The following is a 26,598-nucleotide window of genomic DNA, read 5'->3' on the forward strand; positions in this document are numbered from 1 at the left end:
CCTCTGTATATGTCCCGAGAAAGGATGAAGACAGATACTCTTACAAACAGCTATGGCAGCTGAAAATACTGCCAACAATCTTCTTCTTGTAACTCAATTCACAAAATAGTTTTAGGCAAGAAGATAATAATGAAAAACTCTTAAAACCTGCTTCAGAAATAGTCAACCACACAATTTAAGAGCAGCCAATGAAAAATAATTTCCAGATGGTGGGCAAGGTCAAACAGTGATTTCTTCAACAGGCACAGGTAGATTCCTTTCTCAACCTATGCAAATAGGCATAGCAGCTCAATGCTACTATGTGGTTAAGTTTAATGCCTTGCTAACAAGATGCAGTAAGTGATTAAAATACATCAAGTCAGAAAGTTAAGACATTGTGAGAATCTTAGCTGATTGAGATCATGCCCTACTACCAGGTTTTTCTACTCTAGTTCAAAAATGGTAAGACACCAATGAAAATGCTAACAAATAATGCTGTATTTTCATAGTTTAGCTAGGCTAAAATACAGTTTTGCCAATAGTAATTTAAGACTTAACTACATATATAAAAACCTATTTTCCTCTCAGTAAAAAGAGCAATTTTGTTTTGTTGTTTTACCTTCTCTAAATACCATGTCATTTTAGAGAAATTCGTTTAAATTGAGATATCATAAATAAATTCCCTTTTTATAAGATGGCCTCATTTTAAAAGAAAATGGATGCTATAAAATTTTACATCAAGTCAGCATGTTACCAAGAAGCTTTTCTGTGTGTTCTGAATTTGATTAATACAAGCCAAGGTCACTTCCTGAAAGATGCCTACCACTGCAGCTGCAAGCAAACTAGACTCCTCTGAGCTCAAAAGCTGGGGGATGGGAAGACGACACTAGCAATTTCTAACACTGTCTCCAAAAATACACTAATTGCAAAACTTGAGTAATATTTAGAAGTGTTTACTAGATTACCACGTAAGTAACCTACTGACTAAGGTGAGTCTGTATAATCATGTTTTCAAGCAGAAAAGATTCACAATGATGCACCAGCACGTCTGCAAAAAAAAAGTAATTCTGAGGACCCTTTATTAAACTTTATGCAATTCTCTTTAAAATTTCCTAATTTTTTTTTTTTTTTTTTTTAACGATGTATGTTTTATTATGCAGCTCATGAAGCTAATAGGAGACTGCCCTTGAATTAACAGCATGTCTCAGTCCTCCTGAGACTGTGAGGCTCCACCCAATCTACACTGTGTCCTATTCTGAAGCCATTTAGGAAAAATACTTTAGGAAAGCATGCAAGCTCTTTCCAGAAGTCTGCAGCATGCATTTTTCCAGTTTCTGAAGACTATACCTAGTGTTTACAAACACAATTAGAAATTAGCTGTGTTCACCTGTAATTTTAAAAATATTTCAAAAGTTATTTTAAAAACATGTCACATTTGCATTATGCATGAGGCCAAACAGATGTAGTTTCTTCCATTCCCAGACACAGTTAAAGCTTACAGGTCCTGAAAAAAAGACCCATACCAAACAAAAGAGTATTTTTTGCTTTTTGTGTGTACAAATAAAAAGATTCTACAATTTGGAGTACCAAACAGGAGGGGAACAGATTGCTGAAAAACATTTAAAACCACACACCAACAGACATTTCTACAAGGGCATCTGTTAGTCTAAGAAAGGGGCCCCAGTGACTTTATTTATGAACACACACACACACTCTCAATTTAATAAACTTCATCTTTAAAACAGCCTTGATACACCCAACATTGCAACTAAAGTTTCACACCAGGCTAAAATTAGGAGGATCTACTAAATGAAAGTTAATTTTGACAAACTGGTGCACTAAAAGGAAAAGGACATTGCTGGTTTCGGGTGGGCATCTTTGCCTGAAATAGAAAAATACACTAAAGCATATCATTACCTATGCAGGCACAGCTACATCTGTGGTTAAGGATGCCTAACATTTTCCATTACAAAAGCCTGTTCTAATTGTTTAATGACTGTCTCTCACACACCCCTCAGAACTACTTTTTGTGGAAGACTTGCATAAAATTGGTTCAGACACTTAAAAACAGAGTGGAGAATTCAACTGAAGAAAATACAACCTTCTATTCAGTCCAGGAAGTTAAAGCTTTAGAACAGAAACTGATCAAATGCTCGAACAAGCTAAACTTCCATCTTGCTGCTCCAATGAAGGTACCTGTACAGACGGTAAGTGCCTTCAAAGTCTTTGAACATGCTCAGTTTTGTTTTAAACCACTTGCCAAGACCCTCAAGTATTTTATCTAACCAAGGTAGCTTTGTCACTGCACACCTCCTCCTTGCTGACAGGATAGAACATGCTTTATCACTGCATTATAAAGAGCAAGAGCAGCTCCTTTATAAACCTGCCAGCTACGAAGCAGTTAAAGTGTCTGGCAGCACAGTAGCTAGTGAACAGGGACATTTTTCTAGGTTATACTGCCCCACCCATACACAGCATCCACAAAACATGAGGCAGCAGGAGGATCAAGGGCTTAGCAAAGGCCACCCTTCTGCCCCCCCCAGTTCAAGATCTCCGTTGAAACCGCGGATGGAGGTCTCAGCCAGCTGTGGTAAGACTATGCTTCTGCCCCTCTAGCGGCTAGCCCATGTAGAAAAGCACACTCAATCCAGTGACCAAAGTGGTGTGGATCTGCTCTGTGGGATTCCAGATGACAACCTTGCTGGCAAACAGAGCAGAAATTTCCTTGGCGAATTATACTATTTTTCCATATGCTTTTTAAAGGCATAAGAAAAGTTAGACTGAAAATACTGAGGTTGTGAGGTCATAAAAAAAAAACCAAACAAACTTTAAAACAGCATTGTCAACTCCAGCTCTCAACACTTCTTCCTTTAACCCTTACTTTGCATACTTAAGCACATTGCTGTGTAACTGCTTATTAGACTCTGTGTGGGAATGGCACCCATCAGCTCACAGAAAAGACTACTATAGACTTATGTCTGTTTTATCATCTCCAAAGTGCATTACTATTTCAGCAACCATGTTTGCTTTACTATACAGTGATAGATAATGGCTTCATAAATGGAGAACTGAAGTCTGTCAAGGACCTGTAACCTAACTTGGCCTTTGCCCAACATGGGTACATAGGGAGTTTCGGTGACATTCAAATTAGGACACAAGGCTTTTTTTCCTATTAAGAGTAAACAACGCTGATACATACTGCCTTGATTATGACAGATCACAACTTCCGATTAAGAATATTAATCCAGAGCAGACTTTAAACTGGCATTTAAATCACTGATTTAACTGTTGGAAATATTTACACCCATCAATAAGGGCACACGAGTGGCAGAGAAATATAGTCCATAAATCACATTGACTTGCCTTAGGCACATTTTGCTAGTCAGCAGATGCAGTACTTACAGACATTTATTCATGTGTCTGCACAATAACTAAGCTATAGAATTAATGTCAGTAAATATATTATTTTACACTGTAAAACAACTGATTTTAATCAAAGCTCCAGATACATTACCATTTTTAAAACGTAGATTCATATTCTGAAAAAGTGTTTCAGGGCAGGGGGGAAGGCAGCTATCCATTAGGGGTTTCCATATTACGTATGCACAGACTCACACAAACTGGCTTCAATAGGATCTAAATACCTGGTGTGTTGGAGTGCTTTTGAGAATTCTACTTAGTATCTCCTTTCATCAGGCTACTAAAATAGATTTATTTTTTTTTTAATTTATTGGAACACACATCCCCTTTGCTTTTAAAATTAGATCTTGTTACCCTCTGATCTAATAATAATAAAAGGCCTGTTAATGAAGTTTCCTGAGTTTTTGGCATAATTAGACTCTCAAATTTGAGAGTACAAGAGTGACTGAAGAAAGGAAAACAAAACAGTTTAAGTTTTCCATGCATAGTATCAGTGCTTATATACGTTTACTTCATTGTAAGGAGTAAGTACAGCTACTTGATACAAAGGTGACATTTCTAAAACACAATTTGACCTCAAAATATGGAAACGTTCCTAGCTCAACGCTGTAATTAAAATCTGATTGAGTGTACACAGGTACACTTAGTATGGCCGCAAGAGGTTCATTTAGTTCAACACAAATGCTTACTGTTCAAAATTTGAAGTGACAGTTGTCTATCTATAGTATACCAATAAATCTGAGCATTTCATTAGTTAAAAATCCCCTTTCCTCTGTTTTTTTCATATACTTAAGTATATTTCATATTCATAGTGACCAAAGCATAGCGGAATACCTTCAGCTAAACTGCAAAATAAAGGCAGAACAGAATCACTCCCAAATTTGGTTAATTTGCCTCTCCACAGTAGTCAGGTTATCTCGTTATATTTCAAATGTTGCCCATCCACTGTGTACTAATGGTTATGACACAGAACATCTGCTAAAATTTATTGCACAAAACTGAAAGCTGTAATGTTATTTTGCATGTAGCTAGTAGACTCAAATCTTAGCTTTCAGGTGTCAATTACTTAAAAATTAAGCTAAAATGGAGGAGGATAAAACCCCAAAGGTTGGTGTCTTTGTTCAATGCTATACAAAACAGAAATAGTACCTAGAGAGATATTATAGACTGGAGAGTCATAGAGCCTCCTCTGAGGCCTACAACAAAGGGGCAAGAGGCAAGTTTTACTACCTGCAACAAGTTAAATTTCAGTTTTCAAATAGTGATTGAACGTAGGAACCAGTTCCAGCCAGCCTATGGAATCTCTATCCTAAGCGACCTTCAAAACTTGACTGAGCAAAACCCTGACCAACCAGGTCTAACTTTGTTTGCAGTTTGGATTGATGCTAGCATCATTTCTCTATGATTTTGAGTAACACACTGTCATCAGAGAATTATGTATGGTAGCACAATTATAAACTGGTACCATTATAACAATGGGCTACTAAGACAAGAGAACGCTTTACAATTGATCCTACTTTGTCTTACTTTTAGGATGTATTACCACATTCCTTCTGGTACAGATTTAAGCAGGTATGTTTTATTAATCTCATGTATGCTTTACATTTTGCATACATCCATTAATACTCCCATCTTTAATGGATACTAAGTATGGATTCCTGACCACAACATTAATTCCTACCATCAAGGATTTTTATTTTCTTCCATTTATGAGAAAAAGCAGCATGCTTTTGACTAAGGCTCTCAATGCCCTCTGGATTATTTTTTTTGTCCAAACTTTTCTATTCTTTACAAAGAATTTCCATTGCAAAAAAATCTTATGCTTCTAGCTTTTTTAATGTTCTATTAAAGAAGCAATGCCTTCAGTTTCATTAAAAAGACATTTTCCAACAGATCTCACACTAAACTCCCTACGATTCCTGCAGCAGGCAGAAAATCAGTTCTGCTCATGGAAGTTTTTATACAAATGGTACTTCTCAAATACTGACGTTTATCTGCAGAACTCTCCAAAATGATACTACCACCATTAGCATAGAAATTCCAAGTAATTTTAGGAAGATTTGCAGCCATTCTGGAAGTTAGTATAAGTCGTCAGTGACTGCCAAAAACAGAAGAAGGGATCACATCCTTCCTTTCAAGTGCCAAAAAGTTTTGTAATGTTTTGTTTCAGATCCAGTCTCTTCCTTGTTTGTAGATAAATGGCTAAGTAGTTGTGTAGTTTCATCACATTAGGAAGCAATTTTATGTATTTTTATATAGTGCACTAGAGGAAACACCAGGATAGAGATGTTGAATTCTATTATTACTTTTTCTTATGTGCATTTTATCTTTAGTTCCCATACAAGTAGACCGACCAATTTGTATCATACATTCAATAAAACCCTGAGCCGGGGAGCCATTGTTTGAGCATTTGTCTGCCAATGAGATAACCAAGATGCATCCACCACAATTTAAACAACTCATGTTCTCTTTTACCAGACCTCCAGATCATTCTGCAGTTTAATTCAAAACTTAACTTGATGCTAAGCTTTAAAGTTAGTATTCAGCCACACCTCTGCACTGTGAGGTTTTTATATTAGCATCTGGTAAGCATATCAAACATGGTAACTAACTGATTAGCACCAGTCATGCATTTATGTCATACAACTGGAGTATATCAACTATACAGCATGGTTTATTCAATGTGTTTTCTTGTCAGTGAACACACACTGCATTTGTCCAGTTAAGTGACTTTTTATTACAGTACACCACACTTACACAGAACTTGTAAAAGAAAGGAGAGTTATGTTTAGGTACACTGCAGTCAGAATCTTATATTCTTGGGCCCTGTCAAAATTATTAGGAGAAAAGTTACTAATATTGTCTCTAGGCACAGCATAGCTTTAATGTTCTCTTTTTTTAAAGCCCGCTAAGCATTTTTAGTGTACCTAATAGTCCCTTAAAAGTTCAGAAAGCTACAAAACCTTACCTACACTTGAGTTTTCACCAGTAGGAAGCTTACTTTGTTAGATTCTTATATAGATGAAGCCTATAAATAACAGTGTACATACAATAACAGAATAAACACAGCATACCATGGAGGGAACAAAAGAAAAAAGCATACAAAACTTAAGTCTGATGTCATTAATTCTGTCTTACAGAATAAAAATGCTGTGATTTAGGTTTTTTCATTGCAAGTAGATTTATGACAACAATATGCTTAGACACATGTGTCCATCCAGTCAAGAGCAAAAGTTATTTATCCCTTCTCTCTACCACATACTATTTACCTCAGTGTGTCATCTGTCTGCAAATCATTGCTTAGGAAGTGTAACATTTTAATGAGCAGAGCTATATGAAACAAAACACCAACTCTTCTGTGCTTTGAGGAGATCATTCTCCAAAGGTTTTCCTTCCACTATCTCCTTTCATTTTCTTCATTTTGCTTTAACCTTACCTTATTTTAACCAAGCCAACTCACTTGAATTTTATTTCAGGGCACCTGCTAAACTGCAGAGCAAAGAGGTTGGTCTTATCACAAAAGGTTACTCTGAAGGAGGTACTTCCTTTCTTGAGACCAAAATCCCACTGAATGGTATGTCCAGACAAGTTATCAGTTTTACTACTCTCAAGCAACAGGTATAGAGCTTGACACATTAATCTATTTGAGTATTGAAGGCTATGTATTTGAGTACTGAAGTTATGATGAAAAAACCCAACCAAACAAAACCCAGCAGTGATTAGCATCATATCCACTCTGGGCCCAAAGCAGCTTTAGCTAAGAAATCCTGTTTCATCACCATTGTTTCAAAAGAACTGTTCTGAGCAAAGTATTCACATCATTGGTTACTTCAGAAAGAAGAAAACTCTAGTATCAGTGATAAAAAGAATTAAAACCTAAAGGCAGATATATACACAGATGCATGCTACCACTCCATCCCACAACTTTTAAGAGCAACATCCTTTAATGGCCCAAGTATCCCCCAAAAGCCTATTAGAATTAGATACTACCATACATGCTGAGGCCTGGTCATACCACACATTTCCTCAAGTTTAAGGGAGGTGGAGGAGAGCAAACTATACACAATATTAATACAGAACATAAGAAAATACCTTTATTTAAGTGAATTGAAATTATTTTCTCCCTTTTCCTAACCCTGTAAATATCAATATTTTCTTTGGATCAGTTCTCATAAGTCAAAGTAGTCCTGGACAATTAAGTCAAACAGAAGACTTACCTAGCACTGTGTTCTCTCTCCAACAGAAGCCAGTAGAAATGCCTAGAAAGAAAAAGGTAGGCATATGAATGTGTTTCAGCACACTCCCGAACTTCACAATCTACAGCTCTGGAATTTCCTGGTTCAAAAAGACTGAGTTTCCCAGCAGCTGGATTTCTCTTCTATATAAATTTCTTTTTGAACCCATGAAAATTAATACAGCTAAAATAGTCTGTGGTGATCAGTTCTGTAGTTAAGCTCTACACTGTGTGAAAGTATCAGGTTTTTATTTTTAACTCTGCCATCTGATAATAAGGAGGAGGAGAATAAATAATGAAATGACTGAAGAGGAAAACACTTTCTTCCTGTTGATTTTCCATGACACTTGTGGTTATTTTGTATAGATCCGCCTTGTACTCTCAAGCCAAAAAAAAAAGAAAAGCAGAGAAGTAGAAGTCCTGGCAAATGCTGTTTCTCATAAAAAAATTTTAGCTTTGATCTCTTAAAAAAAAAAAAAAGAGAAAGATAAAGTCCATTGTACACTTTTGATACAGCATAGACCACAATTACTTATACTCAAGAGGAAGGCATAACACGAGTGAATGATAATATGTTATTTTCAATTTTGTATTCTTTTTCTTCACTGATAACTCACAACACTCAGCCTTTTGAACACTGCTTAGCACTGGTCTGTCATTTTGACAGAATAATTAGTTCGGAGTTGTTTTTTCCTACTGAGCAGGAGAAAATTGGGCAAAAATCTATTGGTTATAGCACGCCTGCTTCTCCCTTAAGTACATCACTAGGCATAAAGACAAAAGCATCACTTGGAATAAGGACAAGTCTCCCAAATCAAGTGCTAGGCATACATACAGCCACTCACCCAGAAGAGAAAGTTCCCTTAAATCACCATCGTTTCTTCTTCAATGACCACTCTGACAGTGACTGTAATTATTACCTGTAGTTAAAATCTACATTCTTAGAGTACAAGAATAAAAGATCAGAGGTAGGCAAGCCACTATTAGGACCTACTCCCAGAACAAGAAGTATTGGAGAGAGATGTTTTCTTTAAAAGTTTACCAAATCTTCATGTAATAAGCTTTGCAGAATTGTTTTAGTCAAGATCAATCTTATATCTATAAAGTAATTAGCAAACTTAGCAGTTAGGTCAATAAATGAATTTACAATAAGCAGAAGAAAGTTCTATGTAAAACCAAGCTCAAAGAATACTGGAAACTTCTGTAAGGCTGTAGTAACAAACTCCATATAGCGGAATATCTGATCTGCTGTACTTGCTTTATCCAAAGCCCAAGTAAACAAAACAAGTTCGATTTAGGCTTTGACAATAAACACATTTCAGTTGTCTTATGTCTTCAGCAATATATTTTGCCTTTAGGAAAAACAAAAAAACAAACACCACACACACACACCCCCCAAACAAAAACAAGTCTTAGTAAGACTTCAAAATCCTATCTCCAAGCTTGAACTTTGCATCAAATTTGTAAAGTAACATTTAGATAAGATATCCAAAATGTAAACAAAGCAATGACAGCAGCTTTATTTCACAATACACAGTTTATTTCAATACTTTTAATCAGTGAGAAACCAACTAAACAATACACAATTCATAATACAATCCTTGTAAAAGCTGGAAAAGATATTAAGGTTCATGTCAAGTTCAACATGCTCTATTTTTAACTTTAGTCAAGTCCCTTCTCATTAGCAGTAACTTAATATTTGAGAAAGGATTAGGAGCAGCTAGGAAGTTAGTTTGATATAGAAATGAATTTAAATAATAAATTTTTAGCCCCCAAAATAATTCAGTTAAAGTTAATTAGACCTAGCCAACTAATGTAATCTCCCATTGTCACAGTATACCAAATCAAGGCTTACAGACTGCTTTAGAAAGTAGTAATTAATTGCTTGCTATTATTTTTTCATAATACATAAGTTTCATTCTAAAATTAAAATAAAAATTCTGGACTCCCCCTTTCCTTTAACTCACAGAGAAATGTAGTCTTCACATCCACATAGTTTGACATTAATGGAACAATTCCTTTAGCATAGTTTTTTAATAGTAAAATTTAGGACACTGCTGTAAGACCTGCTGAAGATACTTCTTAAAGCATTTCACAAGATCAAACCAACCCTGACAATCTCATGATTGACTTACTAAGAAAAAAAGCAAAGAGTTTACACAATAGTGAATGGAAAGAAAGACAATGCCTTTGAAAACAAGCCCAATACTTCTGCATTTCAAGGATGCTAACAAATAGGGAAAAGGCATGAGCATCTGCTTGTCTTCAAGAGATAACAAACTGGTTTTGAGCACTTCCATATATGTGAGCACCCATATCACATGATAGTTAGCCTTGTTTAGAGGCCAGAAATCTTTCAGGAAGTCTGGGGCATAGGAACTACCTGTTTTTCCTAGAGTTAGTGTTAGCACTAGCAGAGACCATGACACATTTGTATGCATATGGCAGATATTAAAATCTTTCAGATGACTACTAGCAAAACAGTAAATTAGTGGCCATCTCCATATTATTTTACTGCATGTAAGTAATAACTTACTTTCTCTGAGAGGAGAGACTAACTTCTGCCAGTTCTGACATCAGTAACTTCTAGTCTGTCGTGATAAACTGTAACTAATACAGAACTTAACATTTCCAAGATGACAGTAATATCTTTGTAGCTAGAGCAATAGGAAAGTGTTGTGGTAAACTTTTGCCTGGAGACAGTTTAGTCACGCCTGGATATATGGCAGCAAAACCAAGATAAACAAATTATCCCAAACAGAAAACAACCAAAACATCTTAATTCTAAAAGCTGTATTTTCTGCTTATCTAAAATTATTAAAGCACTTCAGTATTCTGTGTTTTATCTGACTCTTGATCTGTGCTTTGTCCTTCTGTTTCTCTAGCTTTTTGACAAACAGAGATACAATCTAGGACTGCAAGCACTGAGTGCATGGAGTGAAGCAGATTCAAGATAATGCCACATTCTAGCAGACTTCTTGCACTTAGAATGAGGAAAGAACTGCTAAGATAGCTGCCAATGAAGAAATTTAAGTTGATTAGAAATGCAGGTAAAGAGCTTTACACCTTAGGCCTGTTCCAGACTTCCTTCAGAAAAAGTGCCAGTGGTACAATTTTTCTGGAAAACTAGCCATTTTGACTGAATCTACTTGGTGTAACCTCTCATGAGAGTTAATAAAGTTTTAATATTAAAGCGGCTTCATCCGTTCTGCAAAACATGTTTACAATATTGTTTTATGTAACAAATCTTAATGTAAATTTCTCCAGCTACATAATTTCAGCTATAAACTAACTGATGGTGGCCAATCTTGTATTAAGAACTTACGCAATTGCTTAATTGTGCCCCATGCCCCCTGAGGTTCTTGAAAGTAATACTGAAATGCATGAGGACTTCCTATGCAAGTATACAGAGAGTCAGAACAGTTTCTGAAATCCCCAGTTTAGAGGCGAGGCCTTTAATTTCACATGAATATGCTAAAAATGCTACTTTAATATACCAGGCAAGTTAGAACAAGCCACTTTTCAGCTGTATTCTTTTGTGGTGTTTTTGTGGGTGGGGTTCTGTTTTTGTTTTAGACTAACCAATAGCCCTAGCTGTATCCTTGTTTCAACTGATGTAAAGTCTCTCCAGGGCTGTTAGTTACTTATTTTTTTCCACTGTTGATACTATGGAGCCAGTGTAACTCTAGAAGAGAAACATTCCATTTCATGCACAGGTTTTTTTGTTGGCAGGGTGGGTTTTTGTTGTTTTTAACAATAACAGTACATTAAAATCTTTTCTAAATGAATCAATCTGTGGTGAAGTGCCTTACTAACTTTATTCGGGGAGGAAGAAAAGCCTGGAAGATTTGCAAGTTTTTTATTATTCCAGAAAAAACAAGTCTAGACTGGATTGGAATTACTAAATAGCAAGGCTTCGTAATAGAAGAAACTTTCAAGGGAGTCAGTATCACTATAGGAAAGTATCCAACCTTTTGTTCAAAATATTACATTAGAAAGTTGAAACAGACTTGCTAACTGCAAAGAAAAAACTTTCAAAGTGGCTGAAGCAATTAATGTAGCTAAACTTGAGTCTATTTTGGCTACAGCCAGTATATATACTTAGAATAAAACATTGCCACTGTCTAGGATCTTAGCTCACCTGCTTTTGTTAAAAGATATCAACTAGCTACATCCTCAAGAAATCTGTAACAGCTGTGGAAGATCAGACTGTTTCTCCCATGAACTCTTGGGGAGTTCTTAAATAGGAATAATATACTGTAAAATACCATCAAAAACGCAGGTGTAAGTCTGACCAACAAGTCTAGCCTGTTTACTTTCAGAAAACCCTCTTGAGTGCACATGAAGTGAAATACAAATCTGACTTTTCTCCTAAGCAGATAATAACATCCACTCTACAATGGTTTCTTTTAATGAAATTTGCGTGAATATGCTTTAGGTAGCTTTGAAGTTACCTTTTCCAGCAGTGAGTGTAGCCAAGACATTGCATTCAGCAAGAATTCAGTTTGCAATCTAGATAAACTTAACCACGGAGCTCAGCACAGGCTCACAGACCAGTGCAACAAAATAGCAATCCTGTGGTGGCACAGCTAGAGGACTGCAATGACAGCTTTGAGGTGATAAGCCTGTAGCTCAGACTGCAAGCACGCCCCTAGTAATTAGTGATGCAGATACCAGCACTGTGACTCAAATCATCTCCCAGTAAATACTTCCCTATGTGCAATTTCTTAGCTGCCTATGTAAGGCTGTTTATTTTGTAAACAAGGAAGTGCCTGTATATGTCGCTACTTCATATCATGTGGAAATGACTTGTGTATCATGCCCTGGAAACCTCTGTTCTGTGGCCCAGGTAAAAATAGTTCTCTTGCTATAGCCTCACACTATAGCAATGGATACACTAGTATTTTCATGCTATAGTGTGTGTTAAAATTTGAACAGACTGCTTGCTTTGGAGAAAAAGATACAGACACTTAACACGAATGCTTCTTAAAGACCAACCTTAATAAGGCAGAGATTTTTCTTAACCTCCTTTTACCAACAGTTTAAATGTATGACTTTTTTCCACACTCTTACTACGGTCTAAGCTTGTTTTACTGAGAGTGGAAGGAGACTGGATTACTAACCTGACATCCTTAGCTCTTATGTTTTCATTCCCTCCTTAAATTTATGTTCATCCTGTTAATCTACAGATAGAAGTACCAGCTCACCTATCATTTCTGTGTAGTACTAATAGTACTCCCAAGGATGGAGCTCCTTGGGTTCTGTGGACAACTACTATCAAACCTACTTGTATAAAAATTCCAACCAATACCAACTCTTAAAGGTCTCCAAGACAAGACTTAAGTCTTGGTTATGTTTATTGAAAAATAGACATCTCCAAAACCAGTTCTAGAGAATGGCAGCAAATCTAGATCACGCTATAGGAAGTGACTCCTGGCCCACAGCTCCAGAAATGTTAACAGAAATCATTCTGGGGACAGCTCTGTAAAGTATTTCTTAGTATGAGATATATGAAGGTGCACAAGTCCATGGGACCTGATGAGCTGCATCTGCGGTTCCTGAGGGAACTGGCAGATGAAGTAGCTAAGCCACTAGCCATCATATTTGAGAAATCGTGGCAGTCTGGGGAAGTTCCTACTGACTGGAAAAGGGGAAACATAACTCCCATTTTTAAAAAGGGAAAAAAGGAAGACCCAGGGGACTACAGGCCAGTCAGTCTCACCTCTGTGCTCAGCAAGATCATGGAGCAGATCCTCCTGGAAACTATGCTAAGGCACATGAAAACTAAGCAGGTGATTGGTGACAGCCAACATAGCTTCACTAAGGGCAAATCATGCATGACAAATTTGGTGGCCTTCTACAATGGGGTTACAGTGTTGGAGATAAAGGAAAAGCAATGGACATCAACTACCTGGACTTGCACAACACATTTGACACTGTCCCACACAACACCCTTGTCTCTAAATTGGAGACAGAGCTTTGATGGATGAGCCACTCGGTGGCTATGGAATTGGCTGGATGGTCGCACTCAAAGAGTTGAGGTCAATGGGTTGATGTGCAAGTGGAGACCACAGTGACAAGTGGCATTCCTCAGGGGTCGGTATGGAGACCAGCGCTGTTTAACATCTTTGTCAGCAACATGGACAGTGGGATTGAGTGCACCCTCAGCAAGTTTGTCAACGACACCAAGCTGTGTGGGGTGGTCGTCACACTGGAGGGAAGGGATACCACCCAGAGGGACCTTGACAGGCTTGAGAGGTGGGCCCGTGTGAACCTCATGAAGTTCAACAAGGCCAAGCATGAGGCCCTGCACATGGGTTGGGGCAATCCCAAGCACAAATACAGGCTGGGTAATGAGTGGATTGAGAGCGGCCCTGCAAAGAAAGACTTGGGGGTGCTGGTTGACAAGAAGCTCAACATGACTGGCAATGTGCGCTCACAGTCCAGAAAGCCAACCATATCCTGGGCTGCATCAAGAGTGACCAGCAGGTCAAGGGAGGTGATTGTCCCCCTCTACTCCGCTCTTGTGAGACCCCACCTGCAGTACTGTGTTCAGGTCTGGGGCCCCCACATAGGAAGGACATGGACCTTTTGGAGCGAGTCCAGAGGAGGCACACCAAGATGATCAGAGGACTGGAGCACCTCTCCTATGAAGACAGGCTGAGAGAGTGGGGTTGTTTTGCCTGGAGAAGAGAAGGCGAGGCTCTGGGGAGACCTCATAGCAGCCTGCCAGTACCTAAAGGGGGCCTACCAGAAAGGCAGAGAGAGACTTTTTACAAGGGCATGTAGCGATAGGACATGGGGTAATGGCTTTAAATGAAAGAGGGTAGATTTAGATTAGATGTAAGGAAGAAGTTCTTCACTGTGAGGGTGGTGAGGCACTGCAACAGGCTGCCTGGTGAGGTTGTGGATGCCCCATCCCTGGAAGTGTTCAAGGCCAGGTTGGACGGGGCTTTGAGCAACATGGTTTAGTGGAAGGTGTTGGAATGGCAGGGGCATTGGAATGAAATTATCTTTAAGATCCCTTCCAAACCAAACCACTTTATGATTCTACGAAATCATGCACTTTGGAAATAATGTTCCCCAAACCTACAAACTAATCACAAGTTAAAAAAAACAAGTCTGTGGGGGAGACCAGGTAATACATGTTTTTGAGAGCAAGCTAGAAGAACTTAGTTTGTTCAGCCTAAAAAGCAAAAGGAGGGACTAAATTGCCATTTGAATACATTAAGTTCTCAAAACAAAAGCTTACCACTTTGTGAAAGAGGTTTGAGATATAGTCAGCCATAGTATCAACTGCTGAATCTAATGGTTGCTTCTGTTGCTATCATACTACTGGTTTAATCCATGAAATGATGCAAGAGGAAAGAGGAAAAGTTAGTTTAAATCCAAAAGGGAAACCCAACCAAACAAAAAGCCACATAAAACTTAGTAGCTTTTTACTAGTGAGGCAACTATCCAAACCAAGGAAAGAGCACTTTGTCATTCTACTCAAGTTCTAGTCTAGTGGATTCAATTTTACGCATGTAGTATAATAAAATCTCTTGTAACCTCAGACATAAGATCAACTTCATGAACAACCCCTTTTCTAGCCTTATCTCTGAATCACTGTGCATTAGACTGAAAATGCTGCTAAGTGTATATGACATTCTCTAACTACATCCACAAGGATTTAGATGCGAGAATGCATCTGGATGTCTCATAAAAGAAGCCCTTAAGTACAAGAAGCTCTGAATTCTCAACTCTGCATAGGTTTTCACCATCTTGTCTAAATTTTCACCAGTGTAGGCAGTCATTTTTGCTCCATAAACTTCAGGCTTGGTCACCAATTTCTATTCAAATTCTTCGGCTTCTACAGGTTCTATTTTGCTTTGTTTTCCTTTTAAATAAGACAATTTTCATGTCACTGATACTAGATTACTTATGATTTACATTTCAACTAAAATCTGCCCCTCAATGCTTCTGAGAGTCTTCAAATATCTGATAGACAAATACACAGACTAATTAAAGACAACCTCCTTTCCCTCAACCCCAAACCAAAATACTGCTTTGCATCCCTATTGTTGCTTTCTCAAAGCAGAATGATCATTTCCTGAATTGTTTGGTGTAGATATTTTGCTTAAGCAGCAAGCACTCCAGGCTACAACTGATGAGTGACCTTGAGACAGCTCTTGGAAGGCAGTTGCCATAGTAACACCACCACAAATGTGGTACATCCTCAGCTGACACCACCAATCTGGTGCAACAGATCCATAGTAAGTACATCTACCCTGTATTAGTGTCTCAATATTTAAGGAAGTTACTAGGTTTTGGGGGGTTTTTTAGAATTATTTCAAAAACCTCTTGTGCCGTGGTAGACACTGGATACTCTGCATGAATACAAGTGACTAAGGCTATACAAGTCTGCACAGTGCAAGAGGTAAAGTACCATAAAATAATGCACTACTGAAAATTAAAGCTACTCAGTGTGTTAATTCAGAGCACAGTCCTTGGTCCAGAAAATGAGTCTACTGAAGAAAGCTTGCAATAGCACATAACTAAAAGTTTGTTGTCTTTTCTCAGACTCTCTAATACAAATAAACTTTATGAAGCCCTACTGTGTCCAACTTAATGCAAAATGCAAGCACAATGGATTATTTTTGCATGCCAGAATATTCTCAGTCTCACCTATGCAACCTCATCACCATGAATAAACCTTCAAACCAACTTGGCACTAAGGAATAGCATTGCCCCAAAGGGATTTTCTCTACATGGCATGCTACTAGTTCTTGTAAGCTTTGAAAGCGGAAGAAAAAGGTGAATCATTACTGAAGTGTCAATAAAAATGAAACATCTAGAACTGAAGAGTGCTAGTTAACAGAAATGTTCAGCAGAACCATTTCTGTTTAAAGAGAAAGGATTACTGAACAGATTAAGTCAGTTAATTATAACAACCTAGCAGTCAGACATCAAAGTTTACTTTAAAATGAAACTTTCAAGACCCATCTTTTTCTTAAACTCAAACCAGCAGAAAAGGCCAATCATATAAGTTTCATAGTTTGTTGATGTTCAAAAGATTCTATTATAAGTAAAACATTTGTGTATTCTAATTAAAAACAAGAGCTAGGACTGCTCTGCCTCTGATAAAGTCAGCTCACTTCATGGGTTTGACCTTATCCTAAAGGAAAACATTTGTTAAACCTCCATACCAGTGGAATCTGTGTATCAGCTAAGAGTTAATTCCAGTTAGAAGTAAAGTCATACACTTTAAAACAGGCTTTTGGACACTCTAATCTGAAGAGTCTGGTCCATAATTAATTCAGTCAGTCAAGTACCCACCCTGAAACCTGGCTGACTGTAACCTAAAGGTAGACAGAAAACAGGAAAAAAGTTCCCAGACAATACTAAGCAGACATTTAACAGGGCCCTAAATCCAAAAACACATCAATTATTTTGGTGACTGTGTGTTATAGTGCAATTACCAATCAAAATGGTTCAGCTGTGTTGCTTTTGGAGGTCTGGAAACACTGTCACCTTGGCTCAAAAAAGTATTATTTGAGATTGATGATCCTGTCAATTACTGTTATGTGCCACTCTTCCCATTTGCATCATTTCTGTGAAGTTGCAGGTGAGATGTCTATATTCTAAATTGACCTGTGTCCTATCAATCTGTGTACAGGCATTGACAGATTCCTTTTGAACAAGTGTTCATATAAACACTGAGTATGTTTCTATTTAGCAATAGCTTCCTACAGTAAACATACTTCTATCAGAGTATATTAACTTGTCTTCAGCTTTGCACATAGTTGTATATTTTGGCCTAGCTGTACAGGTTAACTTTGGAAACTATCTAGACCTAGACATCAAAGGCACTCTTGGTATAAGACATAGCTGTACACAGAACTTGTACTGTACTGTCCTTCCCTCCCCTTTTGTTTTTGTCTCCATATAAAAAAAAAAATCTTCAGACAAAAAAAAGTTTAACCTCGATTTTGTGGAAATGAAAGCTAGAACTTAAGTGACACTGCAGATTATTAAGCACTGATTCTATAAATGCTGCCAAGTATGTCAATCTATTCTGCAAGTTCATTTAGAAATATATATCACCAGCTATTAAAGATCTTCGCTGTTCTTAGTCCTTAACCTCAGCCTAGAAACCATGAAGTCCCTTATTACCTATGAAGGACCACTAATTACAATAGCATAGGAGAAATGAACAATAAAAAAATTTTTCATAACAAAACCTAATACATTCTAATCCTACAGTCCTGTTAAAAATTCTCCAACCCTAGACCCAATAGCGTGGGGTTGTTGATCTTGAGTCTCTAAAGAAGTTATGCATTTGATAGATTAATTCTACACCAAAATAGAATTATTGCAGTACTTACCCCTTTCAGTAGGTTATTCTGCTCAGCAATACATATATGCACTAAACTAGTAACAAATACACATTAAATGTTTGCAGGTTTCTCAACATCAGTTTTCAGAACAGCACTCAATATATCTACTCAATCCCTATTGATTTAAATGAAATTATTTTTCCAATGCAGATACAACAGGTAAGGAACTACCAGTAATGATACATAATTAGTAACTCCACCAACTCCTTCTAGTTACAGACCCAGGGTAGACAAGGGGTACTGAATTTCTCCTACACCCAGGTACCACTTAAGTCTGTCTTCTATAACACATTTGTTTCAGGAACAGAGTCTTAGAGGAACTCCATTCAGTTTATATTTTGATACAACTATGGCTGCTCTAGTCCCACCCCACACATTCCCTTACACTAGTACTGGGTGTTTGTGCAACTAGGGGTAAACTGACAGCCAGAAGTTGTCTGGCTGGTTTTGTTTGGTTTTGGGCTTCAGGTTTTTTGTTGGCAGGAGGGAGGGAATGGACAATTTTGAGTTAAACCTCTTTGCAAGGGCCTCAGTCCCAGAGCAAGGGGAGAAGAGGTAACAAAAAAGGAGGCACAATAGCCCTGACTTGGCTTGAGAGCTGTGGAAGTGTACCATACTGCCTTGGAAAGACAGCATTCCACAGAAATGCATTTAAAGGGTATTTATATTTTCAATTAATACTGGAAAGAAGTCAGTTTGTTGTGATGTTGCTTGCTTTTTGAACAATATATCACCTTAGCTCCCACCTCAGCATTTAAGCAAAAAAAAAAAACCCAAAACAAAACCTCAACCCATTATATAAAGGATTCTTTAGGCCCTAACCCAAAAGAGCATAAGTCAACAATAAATATCTGTAGTGACAGAAAGACAAGGCACATTCAAAGTACAGAGTCCTCTAGATCTTGGAGAAAGGTCAGGGAGCCTTTTGGTAAACAAGAAGAACTTAAACTGAAAAGAGCTTCAAGGTAGACAAATGAGGTTGAATCTGTAGATCCCTTCAGTCTGATTTTCACCAATGTATCTGAAGCTACAATAATTTTATAAATAACCATTAAACAGATTTAAAAGTTAACTGTTTTACAAAAGAATATGATTAGAATGGCATATGTTTCCTAATGTCTTTCATCCTTTAGTATATCAAAGATACAACAAATTAAGATTTCCAGTTTAGCAACATACAGTCCTTATTGGAAATGTTAGTCTAGAATTACTACTGGAAGCAAGAAAAGTCGGACTGTCACCTGGCAGTGATCATCTAGTAATAGTAACAGTTAACACAAACTGTAAAACAAGAAATTGAAGGCAAGATTAATACAATAAATAGCTGATACCCAGCATGGGAGTGGTTTATGCACGTTCTTACAAGTGAGAACTTTTTTTCTTGACAATTAATTTTCAAGGGAGCATTTGCTCACCAAGTAGCTTGAAGTTTCAGTCAGAAAGAGACTTCTAACTGAAACTCCAGCAATATAAGCATGCCTGCATGTTATTAAAGGAAATAGTGGAAAATTTCACAGGCTGACATCCAGAATGTCTGCGGTTCCTTTTCATATTTCTCTCTTCTTGCAAAGCAGTTATTAGACCAGAACTTCAAATTTTATTTTTTTTCTGTGAAGCCTGGAAATTTCCACTGCTTTAAAAGATTTTTTAAAAGCTTTCTCAAATGTACAGCTCAAACCACCTTACACTTCTGCCTAGATGGAATCTTTACAATAAGCAAAAGTTTCAATATAAAGCAGTGCTAAGATGGAGGGGGAAGGAAAGCACTTTGCTAATATACCAAAAGCATTGCTTTGCCAACCTGAAATATCATACTACATATTAATCTCTTGATAGAGGTCATTTGAGGTCCAGCTACAGACAGATGGGTAAGACAAGAAGGAACAGTTCAGGATAAAGCTACCTTGTAGCTGTACATACAGAAAATACAGTGGATGACAATGCAAGCTATTCTGTCCCTATCAAGTGATGGCTCTCCTTGAATTTCCTCAAATCTCCACTCATTTTACATCTCAATGGATTCCACTTGTCATCCCTACTACCTTCTTATGATCTCTAACACAGCCAATACAAGTCTGACAAGTTTGCTAGCACCGGGTCTACACCTCACCTCTACAAGTCTTGTTTATGAGCTACAAACATGCATCACCCACCAAAAGATTAGGGGCTTCAACAGAAAACCCACAGGTGTAATACAAAAGTCTTCAAAGGTACACCAGCCAGTGCAGATATTTTTTTTCAGTTTTCTGTGCACTGATCAAAAGGACTGCCTTCTTCTTAAGGAGGGGATCAAATGGGCATTCTAGCTTAACAGAGGTGCTGGTTTTGTTCCATTTTAATCAAGAGAACAATTTGCAGATAAAGTACTCTTGCTTTTGTTGCCTTTAGAGCTATCTACGACTAGATAAATACTTTAAATACTTTAAATACTGATTAAGAAGGGATTCTATCAATTACTGCCTAAAAATGTTATTTCCCATTCAGAGATCTGAATGGGAAACTAAAACTTTCAAACAAGGAAACATAAGTTATTAACAAACCAAGAACTGTGCACACCCCAGCACATGGCATCAAAGTGGCACACACCCAAATAAGATACCTTTAAAATGTCTTGAATCCATTTGTTCTAGATTTTTTTGTTTAAAAGGCTACTACAAAGCTATGCTTAAATGAGAAGTACAGCAGAGTATGGCTTAGAGCAACTGTTTTTAAACTTCCTTCTTAAGTAGTTAAGACATACGGATTCTCTCTTATAGCACTGAAGTTATAAAATATCATTTGCTTGGCTTACTTATAAGTACTGGTTAGAAGGACTAAAAATCCATGCACACCTAACAGCATTACCTGTGGTCCTCTAGTAGGCCACATGCTGAGGTCTGTCCATTCAGCCAGAAATCTCCACTCTGAACATCAAAAAGGTTTCCATAGAAGATAAAACCAAGAGAGTACTACAACAAAAGGTGCTGCTATGTCTACTTAAGTTCATTGCAGCAGCAAAGATGGACAGAGGACAAAAGGAAGTGCAACACAAGCCATAATTTCCTATTTCCACCTAACCTCTTTAGCCCAGCCTTTATGGGGGGAAAAAAAAAAGTTACAGGGGAAGAGGTCTGAAAAGTCTATTCAAGTCACCGGCAAAAAAAAGAAGTTGCAAATTTTTGTTTTAAATCATGTCCTTAAGATGTAAGCTGCTAAGAACAGATAACCATTTTAGTCATCATTGTGAATAAGAGGAAAAAAATCACTTTTTGAACCTTTACTACTTTTTCCATAAGCTTCCAAGAAACAATACAGTGCTTCCACATACTGATTGTGTGTGTGCACACACTCAACTGCTGTCTAAAAAGTTTTAGAAAAAGTTTATCCAAATAGACTACATTAGCTGCTACCCACTCACACACATGTAATAGCAAAAAGCTGGCAGCACAGAAGTTTCCCTTTTCCTGGGACTCACTAGCTTCCAGAGAATGTGATGAAAACACAACTTGGGTATTTGACAAAATCAGCAATGTTAAAACATTAATACACTCCATAGGGCAATCAGTCAGTTGTTAGAATTAGGATTTGAGCGTGCAAGGCAAAAACAGGCGAATGCAACCTTTGCTTTAGGTTTTAGTTGTTCAGACTGGTGCAGAAAGAACACAAAACTGTCATCTTGATTGACTGTTCTGAATAATAAAAAGTTTCCTCAAAATACTGGAGTAGAGAACGTGCATTTTGCTTTTTTTTTCTTGGGGGGGGGGGGGGGGGGAAGTAAATTGCTTACTTCTGTTTAACATTTCCATTAGTAGATACAGCAATAAAAGCCACCCAAACCACTCCCTGCTCTATTTATTACCTGTTTTATCACTTTGGGATGTTTCAGTGAGGCAGGGCACTCTGTTAGACAAGGTAACCATAGAGAAAAGAAAGTATGTAGAGCAACACAACCATATTGTTATATTTTATATTCTTAGGTGTGCATGTATAACAACTAATTGCATTTTATTAGAGACTTCCCAGAAAAATAATTTCCTCAGATTCATACTAAGAAAGAAAGCATTTGAAAGACATTTATGATTTCCAGGATCATTTATATAAGAGTCACCAAGAAGCTGATCGATGTACTTTGAGCAAGTTGGCTCATTAGTGATTTTATAACCAAACTTTTCATGCTGAATCAGCACTGGAAGTTGGATTTGACTTCACACCATTATCTATATGTAAATGACTCAGCTCATCAATATTTGGCCAATGGGAGATAACAACAAAACATTAAACCCATGCAGTCTAGAAGGGTTCCTTTCTAGACCTACAGCAATAATTTAAAAGTCTTTTAAAAAGACCAATAACAGATCTAAAAAAAAAAGCGAACTACTGTTTATGCAAGCAAAGAAAGCAGCTCATGCATATACCAGAGATTTTGTCGTCACAAGATTTTTAAAGTTTCATTTCACTCATTTACATAGAAAGTAAATAGTAAAATAGCACCCTTACACCTTACTGTTCATTTGCTGATGTAAGGTAGAAATAGCTGCTTAGTCATATTAAGCTACAACACTTCATATCTTGTGCTCTAGCTAGAGCTCAGTGCAATAACAGACCTGCTTAAGACTTAGAAAAACAAAAATTCAGAGGCTTTCAGATAAGCAAAAAGGAAAAAAAAACCATACATCACTACTGTAAGCTTCTATTGCTTAGTCATTCTTTGGCATGGTGAAACGTCAGGAACGCTTCAACTATTTTTCACATTCTTCCCAAGATTATGCTCTTCTTCTTTTAAGTCTTTAATAAAAAGACGAGTCTCCAAAATAGCGCATAACAGAACTACAACAGTAGTTTTGCAGTGGCTGGTGCTAGTGAGCCAGCTTTGCAGTGTAGTTCAGAAAAGCATGGGATAAGAAAGTCTGCTTGATTTTACCATGCAGCCCATCGCTAACAGATTTCAATATTGCACCATCTGGTAGATCAGGAACATTATCAGCAAGTTATAGCTTTAAAAAATACATATATACACACACAGTAATTCTCAAGTTTGTAACAACAGTTATGAAAGTTCAGGTTTCTAGAAAAACAAGAGTTTAAAATCTCCATATTGGCTTTAAAAGAATCAAGAATTGTGGGTATGGGGGGGGGGGGGGGTTGGTTGGTTTTTTAAGTCTCCAGCAACTCCTCCTCAGGGGCTTGATATCTCATGACTTAATATTATGAAAGCCTCGAAGGGACATCATAGTTTGTATTTTAATGCCTTAACTCAGTGGTTTCAGGTAAAGTTATGATACAGCCAACATATTTAACAAAGCTTTCATTGTAAAGAGAAGCCACTAATAATCACTTTTAAAAGTTCCCCATTAAGCATTATGACAGATCCTTTGACTTAAAGCTCTTATCCTCCCTCTTCATTAGGCAAAGATGACAAGCATTTGATACTGTTTAAATTGTTTACAAAAGCATACTACATGACCTGGCATAAAGAGATATTTTTCCTTTACAGTTCAAATTTACCCATTGATGAGTATAGAGAAAGAAGGCCATTTAGCACATTATCCTGGTTTCAGCTGGGATAGAGTTAATTTTCTTCCTAGTAGCTGGTATAGTATTATGTTTTGGGTTTAATATGAGAATAATGTTGATAACACACTGATGTTTTCAGTTGTTGCTAAGTAGTGTTTATACTAACTCAAGGATTTTTCAGCTTCTCATGCCCAGCCAGCAAGAAGGCTGGAGGGGCATAAGAAGCTGGGAGGGGACACAGCCAGGGCAGCTGACCCAAACTGGCCAAAGGAACATTCCATACCATGTGACATCATGCCCAGTAAATAAACTGAGGGGGCTTGACTGGGGAGGGGTGGGTTGCTGCTCAGGGACTAACTGGGCATCTGTCAGCGAGTGGTAAGCAATTGCATTGTGCGTCACTTGTTTTGCACATTCAAATCCTTTTATTATTATTATTGTCATTTTATTATTATCATCATTATTATTTTCCTCCTTTCTGTTCTCTTAAACTGTCTTTATCTCAACCCATGGAGTTTTACTTTTTTTTCCAGTTCTCTCCCACATACCACTGGGTGGGGGTGAGGGAGCAAGTGGCTGCGTGGTGCTTAGTTGCTGGCTGGAGGTAAACCATGACACATATCTATGGTCATATAAAGGTGATCTCTTACCTCCAAGAAAACATTAATTTAATATAGCATCACACAATATCATCACAACTATACCTGACTTGGTTCAGTAACAGGAAGAGAGATGCTTCCCTAGACACAGCACGGTGACACTGAAGTCTTGTCTAGCTTGTGATCAACTACAGAGATAAATGGGTGTTCTAAGACACTTGCAAGGAGTGCAATACACGAATTAACAGTTTTGCTACAGTTGCCTTAGGAAAAAAAAAGGCACTGCATTACCTGCATTACAGTTCTGTTACACATATGACCCAGACAAACACTAGCATTGAAAAGAAATGCTTAACATTAAATGAACTGGGTAAGCTTTCAAGAAAGTCTTTTACAATTGTTTTGAACACACATGCTGATCTGCTTTATTCTACATTGGTACACTGAAAGTAGGCGGCAAACACCTAATCTGCCAGTTGTTTTCTTCAAAAACAACTAGTAAACAGTCTTTAGACAACAGATTTTGACTTGCTTTTTCCTAGTCTGGGTGGTTTCCCCAAGAATCATTTCTTCTTCCCTTTCCTGCATTCACTAACTGCTCTTCCATGTGGATTTGTAACTATAGTAAAACCCAAGTTAAAGAAGACATTAGAAAAGATTTCCATTAGAAACAATTGAAGAACTAACTATTGTATTTGTTGAAGGGAACACAGTCCATTCTTAATTCTTTGATATTTGCAGTGTCATTCAAAACCATGTTTGCATGGCCTAATGATAAAATGCTCCAGAAAATTTCATTTTTACCATTTGTGTTTGCTGAGAGAAAGCTGCTGGAATCACAAAAAAAGAGGGTATCTCATTCTATTCTGCCTCACCTAAAAGTTCACGAGGAAAACCACACATGTAGCCCTGTGGAAATTCTAGGCAAACAGAGCAAATCCCAAAGAGCAAGTTTCATCCATACATTAAATAGCCTTACAGTCTCTGAGACCAGGGAAATAAAAGGTACTTCTGCCTTTTCCTTCTGCCCTATTCCACTCAGTCTTTCTCCTACCACTGCTGGGGCTGGGAGGGGAGAGAGAAGTGTTAGGCTACAACTGCCAGGAGAAACACATTATACTGATAACATTTTTAGCCATGCAACCTGTTTCGGTGTTGCCTTTGAGAAAGCAGACAACTAATTTTCTCGTTTCCATGCAGCAGAGAACAGAAGGAGAAAAAAAAAATCTCCATAACTCAGAAGTCATGTACAGACTATTGCATGCAACTACATATACAAACGTACCTTGAAAATGTGCCTCTAAAAGGCCTTCTGGGTATACCTGTGATACTAGATTATCTCATTCCATGGCTCTGACACATCTCGACATGCATGGAAGTGTGGAAACAGTAAAGGGTTCAGGCTTTGTGACAAAATGTCATACTCAGCCAAGGCTAATGCAGGTGCTAGTCATTATGGCTAGCAGTATAACAGCTATATTGTTCTGCAGCCTTCCTCTTGTCCCTCCTCCCCCCTTCTCAGGTGCACCTGATAAATCAGGGCAAAACTGCTATGTAGTTTAGCCACATGTGTAAAACGTGTATGGATGAAAAATTGCTTGCCCTGACCTAACAATTAGAACATTTTCTGGAGAACTTGTACAGTGTTTTCAGATTTCCAGAACAATCTCATCCATAAACTGCAGTTATGATGATTTTAGACTTCAAGTCATGACACTACCCACGTTTGTAATCTTCAAAAAAGAACTTAGCTTGATGGCAAGAAAACCTTTAAAATAAGATTTCCAATAGGGTAATGATCCATAACCTAACAAAGAACGTTTGACAAACAGTTTAGCTACACCTGACCTGAACAGGCTCACATTTAACAGTGAAGGTGACAAAGTGGGGAGGCAGGGGGAGGGGACACACAACCAAAACCAAACCAAAGTACAAAAAATCCCAACTACACACACAAAGCACACAAAGTCAGGGAATACTTAAAGGTAGTTAGATACCTGTAGAGCTGACCTTATCACCTCCACTCTTCTAGTATATTGCAAAAGCAGCTACAACCTCAGAAGTAAGCAACTTACACCATATCCTAAGCTTATCATCAGCAGTAACAAGTCTGACTTTCCAGGATAGAAGCAAAATGAGCAGTAAAACCAATGGTGGCCCCCTTGCTCTCTTCTCCCTCTCATTTAAATAGCATGCTGTCTTAAGCAACTGCCTTTTTCTTACCTCCGCACAATGTCAGAAATAGAGCTGGCTCTAGACAACATAAAAGAAAAATGTGTGTCTACATCTAAAAGCATAAAACCTCACCAACAATAATTCCACACACGAAAGACTAAACATCCCTCATGAGATTGAATTTGGAGGCAAGGTAATTTTGTTCCACTTCAAAGAAAATCAGCTTATTGATAACTGTTGACTAAAAATAAAAGTCACCAATTAAATTAAAAGTATTATTAAAGTAATAGGATCCATCTGAAGTATACCTCCCATTTAC

The 26,598-nt window shown here is 37.6% G+C and overlaps 1 protein-coding gene across 2 annotated transcripts in view; it reads right to left on the minus strand.

Moving 5' to 3' along the window:
- Positions 1-26,598, minus strand: part of NCOA3 (nuclear receptor coactivator 3) — an 86,971-nt gene that overhangs the window by 57,548 nt on the left and 2,825 nt on the right. For both annotated transcript variants that reach the window (XM_010569678.1, XM_010569677.1), the window contains exons 2-3: positions 7,617-7,658; positions 961-1,027 (exon numbers count right to left, since the gene is read on the minus strand). The gene's annotated coding sequence lies outside the window, so the exon portion shown is untranslated. The remainder of the gene's footprint in view (positions 1-960; positions 1,028-7,616; positions 7,659-26,598) is intronic.

Source organism: Haliaeetus leucocephalus, unplaced genomic scaffold, assembly GCF_000737465.1.
Source record: "Haliaeetus leucocephalus isolate CR32 unplaced genomic scaffold, Haliaeetus_leucocephalus-4.0 Scaffold273, whole genome shotgun sequence".
In the NCBI taxonomy this organism is placed as follows: Eukaryota; Metazoa; Chordata; class Aves; order Accipitriformes; family Accipitridae; genus Haliaeetus; species Haliaeetus leucocephalus.